The sequence below is a fragment of the Camelus dromedarius genome, chromosome 13, assembly GCF_036321535.1.
Source record: "Camelus dromedarius isolate mCamDro1 chromosome 13, mCamDro1.pat, whole genome shotgun sequence".
In the NCBI taxonomy this organism is placed as follows: Eukaryota; Metazoa; Chordata; class Mammalia; order Artiodactyla; family Camelidae; genus Camelus; species Camelus dromedarius.
Window position 1 is genome coordinate 62,524,519 of NC_087448.1, and position 13,936 is coordinate 62,538,454.

The 13,936-nt window shown below is 37.7% G+C and overlaps 1 long non-coding RNA gene across 3 annotated transcripts in view; it reads right to left on the reverse strand.

Annotated features, from left to right (window-relative positions):
- The window catches only part of LOC116157178 (uncharacterized), a 302,223-nt gene that overhangs the window by 191,151 nt on the left and 97,136 nt on the right, over positions 1-13,936 (reverse strand). The window contains exon 1 of one of the 3 annotated variants that reach the window (XR_010383641.1): positions 9,191-9,298. The exons of 1 other annotated variant lie outside the window; for it this stretch is intronic. This is a non-coding gene — a long non-coding RNA (uncharacterized LOC116157178). Of the gene's footprint in view, positions 1-7,926; positions 8,023-9,190; positions 9,299-13,936 lie in introns of those variants that run through there. One more of the 3 variants, XR_010383640.1, reaches the window with a different exon arrangement.

The window sequence follows — 13,936 nt, forward strand, 5'->3', positions numbered from 1 at the left end:
AAAGGGTCACTGATGCTCTGTTCATTTATGTTTTCCAATCTTTTTATCTTTTTGTGTTTAATTTTGAACAATTTCTATTGCTATGTATTCAAATTCATCGATCTTCTACAATGTCTAATCTACGCTTAAGCCCATCCGGTGATTTTTTTTTCATTTTAGATATTGTATTTTTCATATCTAGAAGTTCTATTCAGTTCTTTTTTCTTAATCTGTCTTCCATTTCTCCTCTCAACATGTTCATGTTTCCTTCTACACTTTGAGCATATGGAGCATATTTATAATAGCTATTTTAAGGCCTTTGTGATAACATCGTCTTTGCCATTTCTAGGTCTGTTTCTTTTAATTGATTATGGGTCATATTTTTCTGCTTTTCTACTTTCCTGCTAATTTTTTACTGATTGCCAGATATTGAAAATTTTATATTGCGGGAATTTGTCTGGCATGTAGTTAATTTCTTTGAAATCAGTTTGGTTCTTTCAACACTTGCTTTTAAGTTTGGCTAAAGCAGGTCTAGAGCAACCTTTAGTCCAGGCCTCATTTAGCCCAATTACTGAAGCAACATCTTCCTGAACATTCTACCTGATGCTCAAGTATTGAGGATCCTATGTGAACTCTGGGAGTTATTCTGTCTACTGCTTTCTTCCTCAGCCTCACAGAACTTCGACCTTTACATGAACTCGTTGATACTCAGCAAAAGAAGTTCTGCTGAAGCTTCTCAGTACTCTTATTTCCTTCCCTCTTTATATCTCTGTCCCTGACTCTCTCTATTATCTGCTCCCTCTGGTTTTCTTCCCTTCCCTTCCAATGTTAACTGCCTGAATTCTGATGTCTGTCTTCTCAATTTAGTAAAACTCTGGGCTTTGTTTGGGTCCTCCTTCTTGTATTACACCTTGAAACTGCCTCCTGATTGGAACAATTATAGGGCTCATCTCATTTACCTCCCTTGTGTTGGAATCACATTGCCTATTGTTCAAGGTTTGAAAGTAATTATTTTCTATACTTTGCTTAATTTTCCAACTGTGGTGGTGGAAGAGCCAAGTCCATAACAGTTAACCCTTCATGGATGGAAGCAGAAGTCCTAAAGTCTAATTTTTCAAATATACTCCTTATCAAAATTTTTCTCAGGGGAAAACTTTCTATTTTTTACTTAAGAAAAAAACTAAAATAATGCTCAAACTTTAACAAATTTATGCTTATCCTACGCAATGTCTTGTTACTATGTTGTCTCCCACTCTTCTACTTGAACTGATCCCAGGAGCCACAAGCTATGAGACATGATTTTGCATGTCAAACTAGATAATAAAAAGTACTCATAAGTTTGTGGTGAGGATCAAATGACATAAATTACATAAAGTCTGACATATAATGATTGTTTTACAAGTGGCAACTCTTAGTGCCACTGAATGAATTATAGGAAATGGAAACATTGAATTTGTTGAGTGGAAGTCAATATTAGCAGCTCTATTTGTCTAAAAATAAACACAAACAATAACATACAAACACACTTTCAGTCATGAGTTCATTTGGTGCCAACTTTCTGTCCCATAGGCTGCGTTAATTTTGTTATGAAAGTTTCTCAAGAGTCTCGAGGTTTATTAAAAATGCATTCTGTTCAATATTTTTTATGTTCTCTAAATCAGATTTTGAAATAACAATAAACACTAAATATGAAATGCATAACTGGCACTGAATTGTCTTGCCAAAAAAGCAACCAGTCCTGTTCATCTGAGTCTGAACAATTTTGTCATTCCAGACCATAGGAGGAAGAAATGGCTAGACTGGCCTTGAATTTAAAAGATAAATTACATAATTTGCATTTCTGTGAAATCTGGAAACAGAAGTAGCAAAACTGGTGGTGTCTGCTTTCCATAAATATTAAAATGCATTAGTTACCTATGGAGCATCTTGTTCTGGATTTTGTTTTCAAGATATCATTGATCTCATTTTAAAATAGTGCTCCCAATTGATCATGTGGGAGCACTATTTCCTCAGTTATTCCTCACTTGGGAAATAGTTAGTCTCTTTTAAATATTTATGCATTCTTACTGCTTTACAAAACAAAGATTTACAAAGTATCTGTATATTCCAGGCTCTCTGCTAGGCTCTTTCACATGCTGGAGTTCACAGTATCCTCATTCTTTCTCTTAGCGCATGTGTAATTATTGCCAATTTAAAGTTGAGGAAACCAAGGCCGAGAGAAAGGTTATGGCTTGTGTAAAATCACACAATTATTAAGTGGCACTTCTAGAAAACAAATAAGACTAGAAACAAATTATTCTTGAGGAACTCTCTGCCTATCGTTTAAAAAATATCTCTTACAAGATATTGAATGTAGCTCCTTATAATTAAAAATAATTTGAAAAAGAATATATGTATAAATAGATAGATAGATAGATAGATATGTATAACTAAACTACTATGCAGTACACCAGAAACTAACACAACATTGTAAGTCAACTATACGTCCATAAAAAAAAAAAATTAAAGAGTGAGGAAGGCTTGAGTCTCAGAAAGACCATAAAAGCACTGGTAGCAGTGGGTGGGTGGACGCCTCTCCCAACTATGAGAGGCAGCGCCTGTGGGGTGATGCTGCCAGCCCCTGGTGGCCTAAGATCAATGACTTCACCCAGCTTCTGATCCCAGGAAGACAACCTCCGAGGTACTACGTTGCTTCTTCTAGAAGCCTTCTGAACTTTTGCCCAATATCTAAGAAATTAACATATTCTTCAAAGAACGGATGCAACCGAAGCGTTTCACTTCCTATTTTGCTTCTGTCTATTTGCTTAGTAGTTCTCCACAGAGGTTTGAACAAAGAATTTACTACAGGGTTTGTATATTCATGCAAATAAAATATTTCCCTACAAGACTACACCCTTTGTTCTTCCAGATGCAGAAACATTTGTTTGCTTTCCTAGTTGATTTTAAAGAGTTTTGATGCAAATGTGTAGTTGGCAGATACTGTGTATTCTTTGCAAGCTCTTCCTTTTGCTCCGAGTAAGAGAAGGCTGTGCTCCTGAACTCGGGTTCCCTGTTGCTTCTAGCAGGTGTGGATTTGCCACTGCCAAACACCAAGCTGCTCTGTAGGGTGAGTTCCTTCTGGAGACATACACATTCTGCCTTTGGCTGGGATGCTTTGAATTCACTGTATGCTTTATGGTAAGCTTTTCTGATTCTGCAGCTTTAAATTTTGACCTCATCAGGGTTTTGTTTTTCCTTTTTCCTCTCTTTCTCTCTTTCTCTTGATTTAGTTGAGGGGTAAACTTTTTGGTATAAACTCGTTGGTATAACTGGACATCTCTGTTTTTGGCACATCTAGGGAGACTGAAGTAACAGATTGAAGACTGAAGGTGAAAAGAGGTCAGGTGTTAGTGCCATCAGGGTCTCCTGAGAAGTACCAGCAGTGAAGCAGGGAACCCAGAAGCAGCCTTGACCCAGAATCATCCTCCAGGACAGCCCCTTGGTCGTCTGAGATGCTCTGGTGTGAGAAGACCCCATTCTGCAATTCCAGTCTATGTGGACTAATAGGAGTAAGGAACACTCGTTGGGGACAGATCCGCAACCCAAACCACTCAAAGTAGAAACACACAACCATTTTGTCTTTCTTCTCTATTGTAAGAGGTTAACAGATACATTTTTACAAAATAAGAACTTTTTCCCTCATTCTTTATCAATCATGATTCTTCCTGTGCCATGGTAAGTGATGCCACTGATACGCTCACTGATACCTTTGGACTAAAGCCCACAGACATCCTTTCTATTTCATGCAAGGGGATGGAGGCTGTGCTACATTAAGGAAATAGACCAGTGTTTTTTCCATAAGTGGTCTTGAAATAATAGAAAAAACATATGGTGATTTCTGCCCTTGTTCCTGACACAGAGCTCCTAAAACCTTTGTGATTTCCTAAGGAGCATGTGACACAGAACTCCTAAATCCTTTGGAATTTCCTGTGTGATAGGAATATCTTTTGTTCTAGTGAAGCAACTCGATAAGCTCCTGGATAGGGACGGTCACCAGAAGGACCAAACCATGATTAGAAGCTTGGCAAGTTCAGCCCCACCTCCCATTCCCTGGAGAGGGGAGAGGAGTTGGAAATGGAGTTAATAATCAATTCTGCCTACATAATGAAGCTTCCATAAAAACCCCAAAAGTAAAGTGTTCTGAGAGCTTCTAGGTGGGTGAATACATCTTCATGCCAGAAGGGACACCAGGGGGATAGAAACTTCTGTATTTGGGACCCTCCCAGGCCTTGCCCTATGCATCTTTCCATCTGAGGGTTCATCTGTATCCTTTATCATATCCTTTATTATGTCATAAGCTGGTAAACACAAGTGCTTCCTTGAGTTCTGTGAACTGTTCTAGCAAATGATTGATCCCAAGGAAGAGGTCATGGAAACCAAGTCAGGCAGAAGTTGGTAACTGGGGGACTTACTATATGCGATTGGTGTCTGAAGTAGGGGCAGTCTGTGGGACTGAGCCCTTAACTTATGGGGTCAATGCTAACTCTAGGCAGTCAGTGTCAGGACTATGTGGTGTGGAAAACCCGCACATCTGGTGTTAGAAGTGTCTGAGAATTTGAGTAGTAGAAAGTAAAAGAAGGGAAAAAAAAAGAGTTTTTTTCCTAAACAGTAGAAAACTGCCTTCCCTGACTACCACTGAAGGAACATGCACACTCCTCATTCCACTCTGGCTGTCCCTTTTCATCCATCTTTGCTGGCTTTGCCCCAGCTCCCTGACCTCTGACCTGGTGCCATCCAGCTTGGTCCTTGACCTTGTGCTCCTCTCCACCTGTGCCCCCTGCACTGGCGACTTGATCTATTCTCAGGGCTCTAAAGATCCTGTAAGTAGTGATACCTCCCAGATTTATATATTTAGTACAAACCTCCTCCTGAACTTCAGACTTAAATGTCCAGCTTCTTACTTCCCATCTCTACTTGGATGTCTAATTAACACCCATATCCTGCATGTACTGCATTCCTGACATTTTCACCAAACCTTGCTCTTCCTCACTATTCTCATGAGAATAGTGAAATAGGAAAGACAGAGGAATTATCACAGTTTGGAGGAGACAAGTAAATGCAATTTGGTACGCTACACTGGATTCTGGAAAAGAAAAAGGACAAAGTTTTTCAATGGAAACTGGTGAAATGCAAATAAAATCTGTACTTAACGGTATTGTGCCGATGTTAATTTCTTAATATTGGGAATGGTACCATAGTTATGGAAGATGTGAACATCAGGAGAAGCTGGATGAATGGAACACAGAAACACAGAAACTATCTGTACTGGTTTTGCAACTTTCTTTAAATCTAAAATTATTTCAAAATAAAAGTATTTAGAATTTAAAAATAGTTCAAAAAGAAAAAAAATACATTACTGACTGCTGGAAAGGGAGGACTATAGTCATTTTTGCTGACAATATAATATTGAATAAAACAATATTCCCACACTTAAGAGCCTGGTTTATGGTCTGGTAAAGGGATGTGTATGTTACAGCTGCTATAACTGACATCTGGACAAGAAAAAGCAGAAGCACAAAGAAGAGAGTTCAGTTGTAAGGGCAGGTTGGGTAAAAGCAGGGTCAGTGTCTGGAAAGGCTTCTTAGAGAAAGTGATTCTTGAGCCGAGTTATAAGAGATGAGTTTTTACCCCATGGGGAGGGGCATGGTTGGGAAGGGGGTTCGGAAGGGCCTGGAGAACATTCTTAAAAGCACAGAATTAGGCAGGTGAGTGCAGAATACCTCTGATGTAGCAATGTCTTCCACTAAGCTACACTGATTGCCCCCAAAATACTTTGCCCATTGTTTGATGCATAACCTCTATTAATTTGAGGCAATAAACCAATGTACCTTAAGGAGAGACACGTCTCTGAAAGAATTCCAGTTACCCTGAAACTTTCAAGTGTTCTATTTATAATTTAAAACTAGCCCATAATTTAAAACCTTTCTGTGTTTAGATGAGATTGAATTTCATTGACTAAAATTACTAAGGGTGGTTTAGGAGCTTTTCCAATGTCAAGGGAAGGAAGTGATACGTCTTCCTGAGTGGCATTTCTGAATGTGTAAAGTGACTACTGATTTCCCTGCTTTGGAGTCCCTTTAACTGCTGAGATCTTGTCTGGGGATCATTTATAAATCTCAATGGGATGAAGACAACATTTTTGCCAACTGAGTTGTTTAGTTCCATTCATTGTTTTTGATTGCTATGGACTACCAACTGTAATGTTGGTGAAACATAGATAAGTCAATCCACATGTTTGGAACTACAGCAAAGTACATATAAGAAAGATTTTACCCACCCATCCATCCATCCATTTAGCAATATTTATTGAGCACCTACTGCATACCTATCCCTGTGTTAGGGACACAACAGTGTGCAGAGTAGACTTGCTCCCTCCTCTGAACAAGCACATACTTCATGGAGAATGTAGATGAGAGAATAGGCATTTATACCCAGAGTGATAAGAACTCTGAAAGGGGTGAGCAGAGGGGTTGAGTTGACCCTTGCCTGGTCTGAGCCAGGCCAGGTGAGCTGTATACCCTGTCTAACAGGAAAGTGAAGTGCCAGCTACAAGGTATGCAGGGGATTTCTTGACCTGGGTAGGAAAGTAGGGGGAAGGAGAAACATTGTACCAAGTGTCAGGGAGGCCCCTCCTCCCCTGCTGCCTCAGAGACATGAAGTACCCTATCATTACGCACACAAAAGTCCCCTAATGGCATCAGAACTTCCTGTTTTATTAAGCTAGAGCCATTGAGGCATTAAGGGACAATTCTGGCAATAAGAATGGAAAGTTACAGGAACGTCTGTAGTGACTCATTTGTTTCCTTTTTTTCCACCTAATCTTTGAGTCATCTGGTCTCTGAGGATTGGAAAGGATATGGGGAAGTCTTAACCTGCACCCATACGCATCCCTTCATCCCACATTAATTTATTTCCTTGTGCTGCATTGATGTCTATAAATGATCAAGAAAGCAAGCCCCTGTTGAACTAGCCTCCTGTAGTCAGTCTCTAGCACCATTATTCCAAACTACCCATCTTTCCATTCCTGGCCTTTAGCCCTGATATTTTGCTGCAAATTGATGCCAGCTAGAAACAAGCTCCAAATTATTTTGTGTTGGCTTCCAGTTCTGAAAATTTTCCAAGGAATTAGCTGCAGTTCACTACTTATCAACTGCCGCCTCTACCCAAAGTAATACCTCCTCCCCTGCAGGGGCGCCAGTGAGCAGAGCCTTTCTCTCTGTGTAGATGAGTTCTGGACTCTAATCTAGTGCAGCCCTTGATGCATTTGGAAATAGAAGACAGACCTGAGAGACATGAAATCCAGTGAATTTAAGTCCCTGATTAGTAGAAATTGTTTATTAAAATATCAGTGATCTCTTAGATTTGTTTAGCAGTGGTGTACCTAACATATTATTTTCAAGATTTTCGAAGTGTACCCAACACACAATAAAGTGCACACATGTAAATTGTACAATTTGATAAGTTTTGACATATGTATACACCTGTGAAACCATCACATAATTAAGATAATGAACACATCCATCACTCCAAAGCTTCCTTATTCCTCTTTGTTTCTCATAAAATGTGCTAAAACACAGATTTCTTTTGATAAGAAAGAAACAAAAACTCCCTAGTTTCATAAGCAGATGTAACTCTAACTGTATATTGCTATGAAGAGTACGAAGCAACATCCCACAGCGGAGTCAGTTTAGCATCATTCTAATAAGGTCAAGCTGCTGAACAGGCTGATAGAGAAGGACTATGTGACCCAGCCACAAACTGGACATCTAACACAGATAGTCAGTGAGCTATTCTGATCTGTGTTGCCTTAAAGAATGTTCCCCATCTGAATGCTTCCCAGGGCTAGATTAGAGGTTCCACTGTGTACTCCCATAACATCTTATCCTCACTCCTGGAATAACATCATACCATTGCATTGCAAAAACGATTTTTTCCTTTCCCCCACTATGATGTCAGGAACAATCTTCATTCATCACTGTATTCTAGTGCAATGCCGAACACAAAGCAGAGCTCAATGCATTCTTGTTAAAGAGAAAAATTAATGAGTCTTGCTTTTCCTGAAAGCATCTGAGCAGATGGCTTGGTATAACCCTTTTCCATGCAGGAAGGGACTCAAAGTGCATGGCTGACATGATATAGTAACATCATTTTTCAGTCTAAAAGCAGCATATTTCACCAATCAGGAGGGCTTGAATCACAGCCTATCAAACACTGTCATCACTGGGAAATGTTTCTGTAAGGGGGTATCTTTACTGAACCATGTCCAGTTTTCTGAAGCAAAAAAAAAAAAAAAAAAACATTGGAGGAAGAACAGGAAGAAGGTGAGCTTTTTTTTCTCTTTTATAATTAATTGTAAAGAGATTCATTTGTTTGCCTACAAATTCTAAGCACTGCCTACATGGTTTTTGGAATATTTGATTTTTCTTTGAAATCATCTTAAAATAGAAAAGCATTGCTTCTGAGAGTTATGAAATCTCAAAGGTAGTTAGAAATTCATTTATCACTTTGATACAGGAAGATAAACAAGGGTATTGAGCAGAGACAGTCTATTTTGCTGCAGCAGAGTTACATTTTAGCTTTGGCTTTAGCTTTACTGAGTATTCTGTAGTAATGGAAACGCTGATCTTATTCTCAACACTGCATTCCAGCATTATCATAAAATGAAAATACCTCTTCAGCTTTTGCATTTGTTTCTAAGCATGATGAATTAAATACTCCCTGCGGTTATGCTTAATATCACAGTCTATTAGATGTTGTCCTGGCCACCATTCCGCCTACATTCCGCAACAAATAGCTATATCCTGATCTTCTGGGCTCCCCATATACCCAGTGCAAAGGCTATAACAGACTTTTCAGAGTTGCTGCGATTGTTTACATGTCTGAATAACTGCACTGGGAGATCTCTGAGGTTTTTTCCAACTCACATCAAATTTTCATAAATTTGCCTAGATAGAATCAGCTTACAAGAATACAAATTACAGCCCTAAAGCAGGAAGTAAATCCAATAGCCCCCAAATAAAAATAAAGATAGTTTCTACATTCTCCTTCCCAAGGAGAATTCGATCTAACTCGTTTGGAAATTCCATTACATTACAACTATGTATTTGAAAAATTTCCTCATATATTAATTTGTTCTTTTTAGAAACTTTACTAAAGTCTTACTTTAACCCACTTTTAAAGGATACTTATGCAAATACTCCTGCTGTTGAGAAGTCTGAATCACAGTGGAAAAGACAGGCACAAAAAACAACTGCAACGTGAACCATCTATACACGTAGAAACTCCTACAAGGGGTGTCCCAGAAGGCTGGAAGAACAAGCACAGGAAGCTTGCTGATTATGGGAAAGGTTGGGGTGGTGGCCGAGGAAATCCTCCACAGGGAGGCCATGCTTGAGCTGGAACTAACAGCTGGATAGGAATTTTCCATCAGGATATGAAGGGAAGGGGAGTCCAGGCAAAGAGCACAGCACAGGAGGTATTAGAGGGCAGAGCAGACTTTGAAAACAGGCAAAGCATGTCAGGGAGTGTTTGGAAATGAGATCAAGAAGTACCCAGGGAAGAGTCTTGTATCCCTGCTGGGTAGTTTTGAACTTGCCCCTATGCGAAGTGGATAACCAATGCAACATTTAAGCACAATTATATATAGCACAGTCGTATTTTTATCTTAGAATGATCACAAACAAAAATGTAGACCAATATTTTGCAAAGAATCTTCCCAGGAACATTGGTGTATTAAGAATTCTGACTCAAAGTGATTTCTGGTCAAATAAATGTGGGGAAATGGTAAGTGAAGCATATTTAAACTATTTAAACATACTTAATCGTATACTTAAATTTCTCAAAATCTTTAACTTGCTCATCTCTGTTTTGTTTCTCCAAGAGAGGGGATAAGCAACTTTCCCCACTTATTTCACTATGGAAACTTTTGTTTTTCTCTTCACCAAATATCTCATAGGATTAGGGTTCCCAGAATACACTTTGTAAAATGCAAGTGTAGAGAACAGATTGGGGCATTACACTGAAGTCAATGAGATCATTTATGAAAATACCTCAGTAGTTCTATCAGAAGATAAACTATACTAGCAGCTGGGGCATGGAGAAAATGGAACCAACCCACGTTTAGTTATTGGAATAGCCACAATGGCCAAGGTTTGGTCTGCTGATTCATTTTGACATCTGAGATATCTCTGAGATATTAATTCTTTAAAATCATGTAACTTAACCTGATGGAACTTTTCAGAAGAGGCCAGTCTAATACTAAACTTAATGCTCCTTCCCCACCTTTTTTAACATAAGGAATTTGAGTCCCCGAGTAGATTAATTACTTGATCAGAATTGATAATTGTGATTCGTACAGTCAGCTCTCCATGGTCTTCGTGTTTGCCCTGGAGGAGAGCCAGGGTGTGAATATTTATAAACAGTGCATAATCACCAAACAAGTTATGTTTGTCTTTGGATTATATTTCTTTGCTTATATTTGAATTGAAATCCATGTGTCATTTAGGGAACAGATGATGCTTGAATAAAACTAATGAAGTCATGCTGTCAAGACTTGACTTCAAAGGAGCCAGAAAACTGTCCAGCATTTTTATCCTGCCCAGTTGAATTGCTGCCTCTTCCTCCACTGTGCTGGAAAGAAAGGGCAGTACCTTTTAGCATGGTGCTCTTTCGAACTTCAGTCTGTGAGACACATGGTTTCTTTAGTGAAAGGGGTCAAGAGATAATTATGTAGTTTGGTTTTAGTAGAGTTGTGTCATACTATGCAGTTTTCCCTTCAATAATCACTTTTAGGAAAGTTCGATGCTAAATGACTGTTTGTTATTATAGTTTTCAATGTAAATATATACTTGAAGAGCTTTCAAAATCCAGTATCAAACCACTGTTAAGGCTCTGTGACTCCACCCAAAATGACACACAGTCTTTTCTTTTGAGCACCATCTACATAAAGGGAGTAGTTTGCTTTGCTTATCTTCCTGTTCCAAAGAGCTGCTGCATTGCACAGACCCCGGCAGGCAGTGATCTCCTTACCCACTGGCCAGATGAGACTGGTCCTCGCCACAGTCAGATCAAAGGTTTGCAATGTCTTTGAAATAACTCCGCTGCGCCTTTGTTCGGGCATTTGAAATGCCTTGATGTTATAGTCTCCTGGTTGTTCTCTCCACTCTGAGTTTTGGTTTTTTTTGTTTTGTTTGTAGCTTTTGATTTTCCCTGACGAAAAGATTGTTTTGCACAGGATGTACTGAGTAGGATTCACCTTCATTCATTGGTGTGCTACTCATTCATTGCTAGCAGTTTCTCAAAGGTGTTAATTGGAATACTAACCACTTTCCTTGACTGTTAAAAAATGACTGAAGGTCAAAGACGGGCAACTTGCTCTATTCCATGCATTTTCCATCCTGGTAAAAATGTCTGTGACTTGCCTTTTCTCAAGAGGACTATCACTGAGACATACCTGACCCACTTAAGGAGCTGTAATCTTCACACTAAGGAACCACACTTGGTTTTTGGTTGAAAGAAAGAAAATAAGAAAGAAAGGAAGGAAGAAAAGAAGATATTGTCCATAAATTCTGAAGAAGGATTGGGATGATTTTGTACCAATTAATCAAAGGAAATATAAGAATGAAGAAGCAGAAATTAAGTTTCTTAAAACAGCCCTTATATATGAAGAAAGATGTTGCATAGTGTTGTTACTCCATAAATCTTGAGTCAATTATTTTCAGTCATCATCTGACTGAAAGAAATGAATATCTTTCCTCCTTAGGAAAAAAATCATTTTTTAAAAGCAACTATTACACTTTTCTGTTTTCAAAAAAGGCAAAAATGTTTAATCATTCTGAAATGTTTTACTTTGCTTTCTGGATGATCATAGCTGTTTCTAAAAGAGAAACTGAAGCAAATAAGTAAATATCTTCAAAATTTAGGTATAATTAAATGGATGCATTAGGAATATCACTCAGCCCCCATGTGTTAAACTTATTCAGGGGTTACTGACAAAAAGTGTACCTTTACGATTTTGAACATTATTCAAGACCTGGATCAAGTACAGCCTTTCTATGAAAATCTCTGTCAATGTCTTAATATACATAGGCAGAATTGTACATCTTCTATTTCATGCTATAATCTACCTAAGGGTACTATACATAATTAGATAAACATATAAATAATAACATTAATTATGTCTGTTGCAATACTTGGAACCACAGTCCACTGTGAGATGTTCCACAATGGCAGGAAGGAATTATTCCTACTTCTCTCTCCCTAAAACAGAGCCCAGTACATGGTGGGTTCTATATGCAATAGATCATTTGCTTTCTTAACATCCAGTGAAATAAATGATTAAATATATTCAGTGTGATAACAACTATGAAGTTATCCCTTAAACCCAAGAGCATGAAAAGTGGAGTCATCTTTCAGCTCCTAAAATACAGCACTCGCAAAAAGAAAAAAAAAAGATTCTGAAGTATTTTGCTCCCCCATTTTATCATAACGGATACAAATTCTAAGCACATCAAATGGCTACTTCTTTTCATTCCAAAGCTTTAAACTCTGAAAGTGAAACATTGCTTCCATTCTTGGTTTGCAGTAGCCTTTAACAAAGCATAGTTGTTAGAACAATAAAAAATATTTTGATAATATCAAGGTCTTATATAAATTAAAGTTATTAAACACAAGAAACTTGTAAAATTTTTCTATCTTTACATATGGAGAAACTAAGAATAATTTTCTAAAGGCAAAGACAAAGATATTATCAGGAAAAGACTTGAGAGACTAAGTATATACAGAGAAAAGCTAGATAGGTGTATTAAAAACATGGTGAAGACACCATAGACTGCACTACCTAGTATTATAGCCACGAATGTCGTATGACATTGATCACTTGAAATATAACTAGTCCAAGTCGAACTGTTGCATAAGTATAAAGATACATACCTTTGGAAGACTAAGTGCAAAAACATGTAAACTATTTCATTAATAATTTTTATGCTGATTATGATGAAATAGTAATATCTTGGATATACAGGGTCAAATAAAATATATTTTTAAAACTAATTTCACCTATTTCTTTCCCATTTTTTAACGTAGCTACCAGAGAATTGAAGGTTACATATGTGGCTCACATTTTGGTTCTACTGAATAGCCCTGCTACACAGAATCATTTTTCTTTTCTAATTTTATTTTCAGTTTAAATTTGTCTTTAATTCAATAGATTTCAGATCCTAAGTGCATACAAACTAGGTAGTTTTAAAAATCCTCATCTCATAATATCCCCTGGATAAATCATAACAAGCACAATTTAAAATTCATTGATGAGCTTGCAGGACGTACGTAAAACACCTACCAGGAAAAAAAAAAATGAGCTGAAAGCAAATGTGTGAGAAGTAACTTTTTAACCCAGAATGTGTCTGTCCTGGGGGCAAAAGGGGAGCTTTGGAGATGACTTGGAACCAAACAAAGCCCTAGGACCACTCAAAGAGGCAAAGCTGAAGGTAAGATGTGACATGAGGTCAGGAGCATGGAGATGACTGTATTATTTAAAAAATGGGTCAAAAAAAAAAAAAATCCACTTGCCAGAAAAGAGATCCTTTAAAGAATTTTTATCCTCTCCACTATGTTTTTAAATGGAAAACAGGTATATAATAGAGAGTATTAACACATTCACTATCTGGGTCTTAAAACACACACTCTGTAAAAATTATAAATCTCTGACAAACTTCCATCAAAAAAATTGGTATGAATAAGCTATATTAGTAATTTTAAAAAGAGAACATAATTACAGATAAAGCAGGCATTACAAAATTCAAAGAGCATACGATGAATAACTTTGTGTCATTAAATCTTGAAGCTCTAATAGTCAGAGGCCTAGTATGAAATAATTGACCAATTCTGACTCAGAGAGAAATAAAAAGCCTGAAGAATC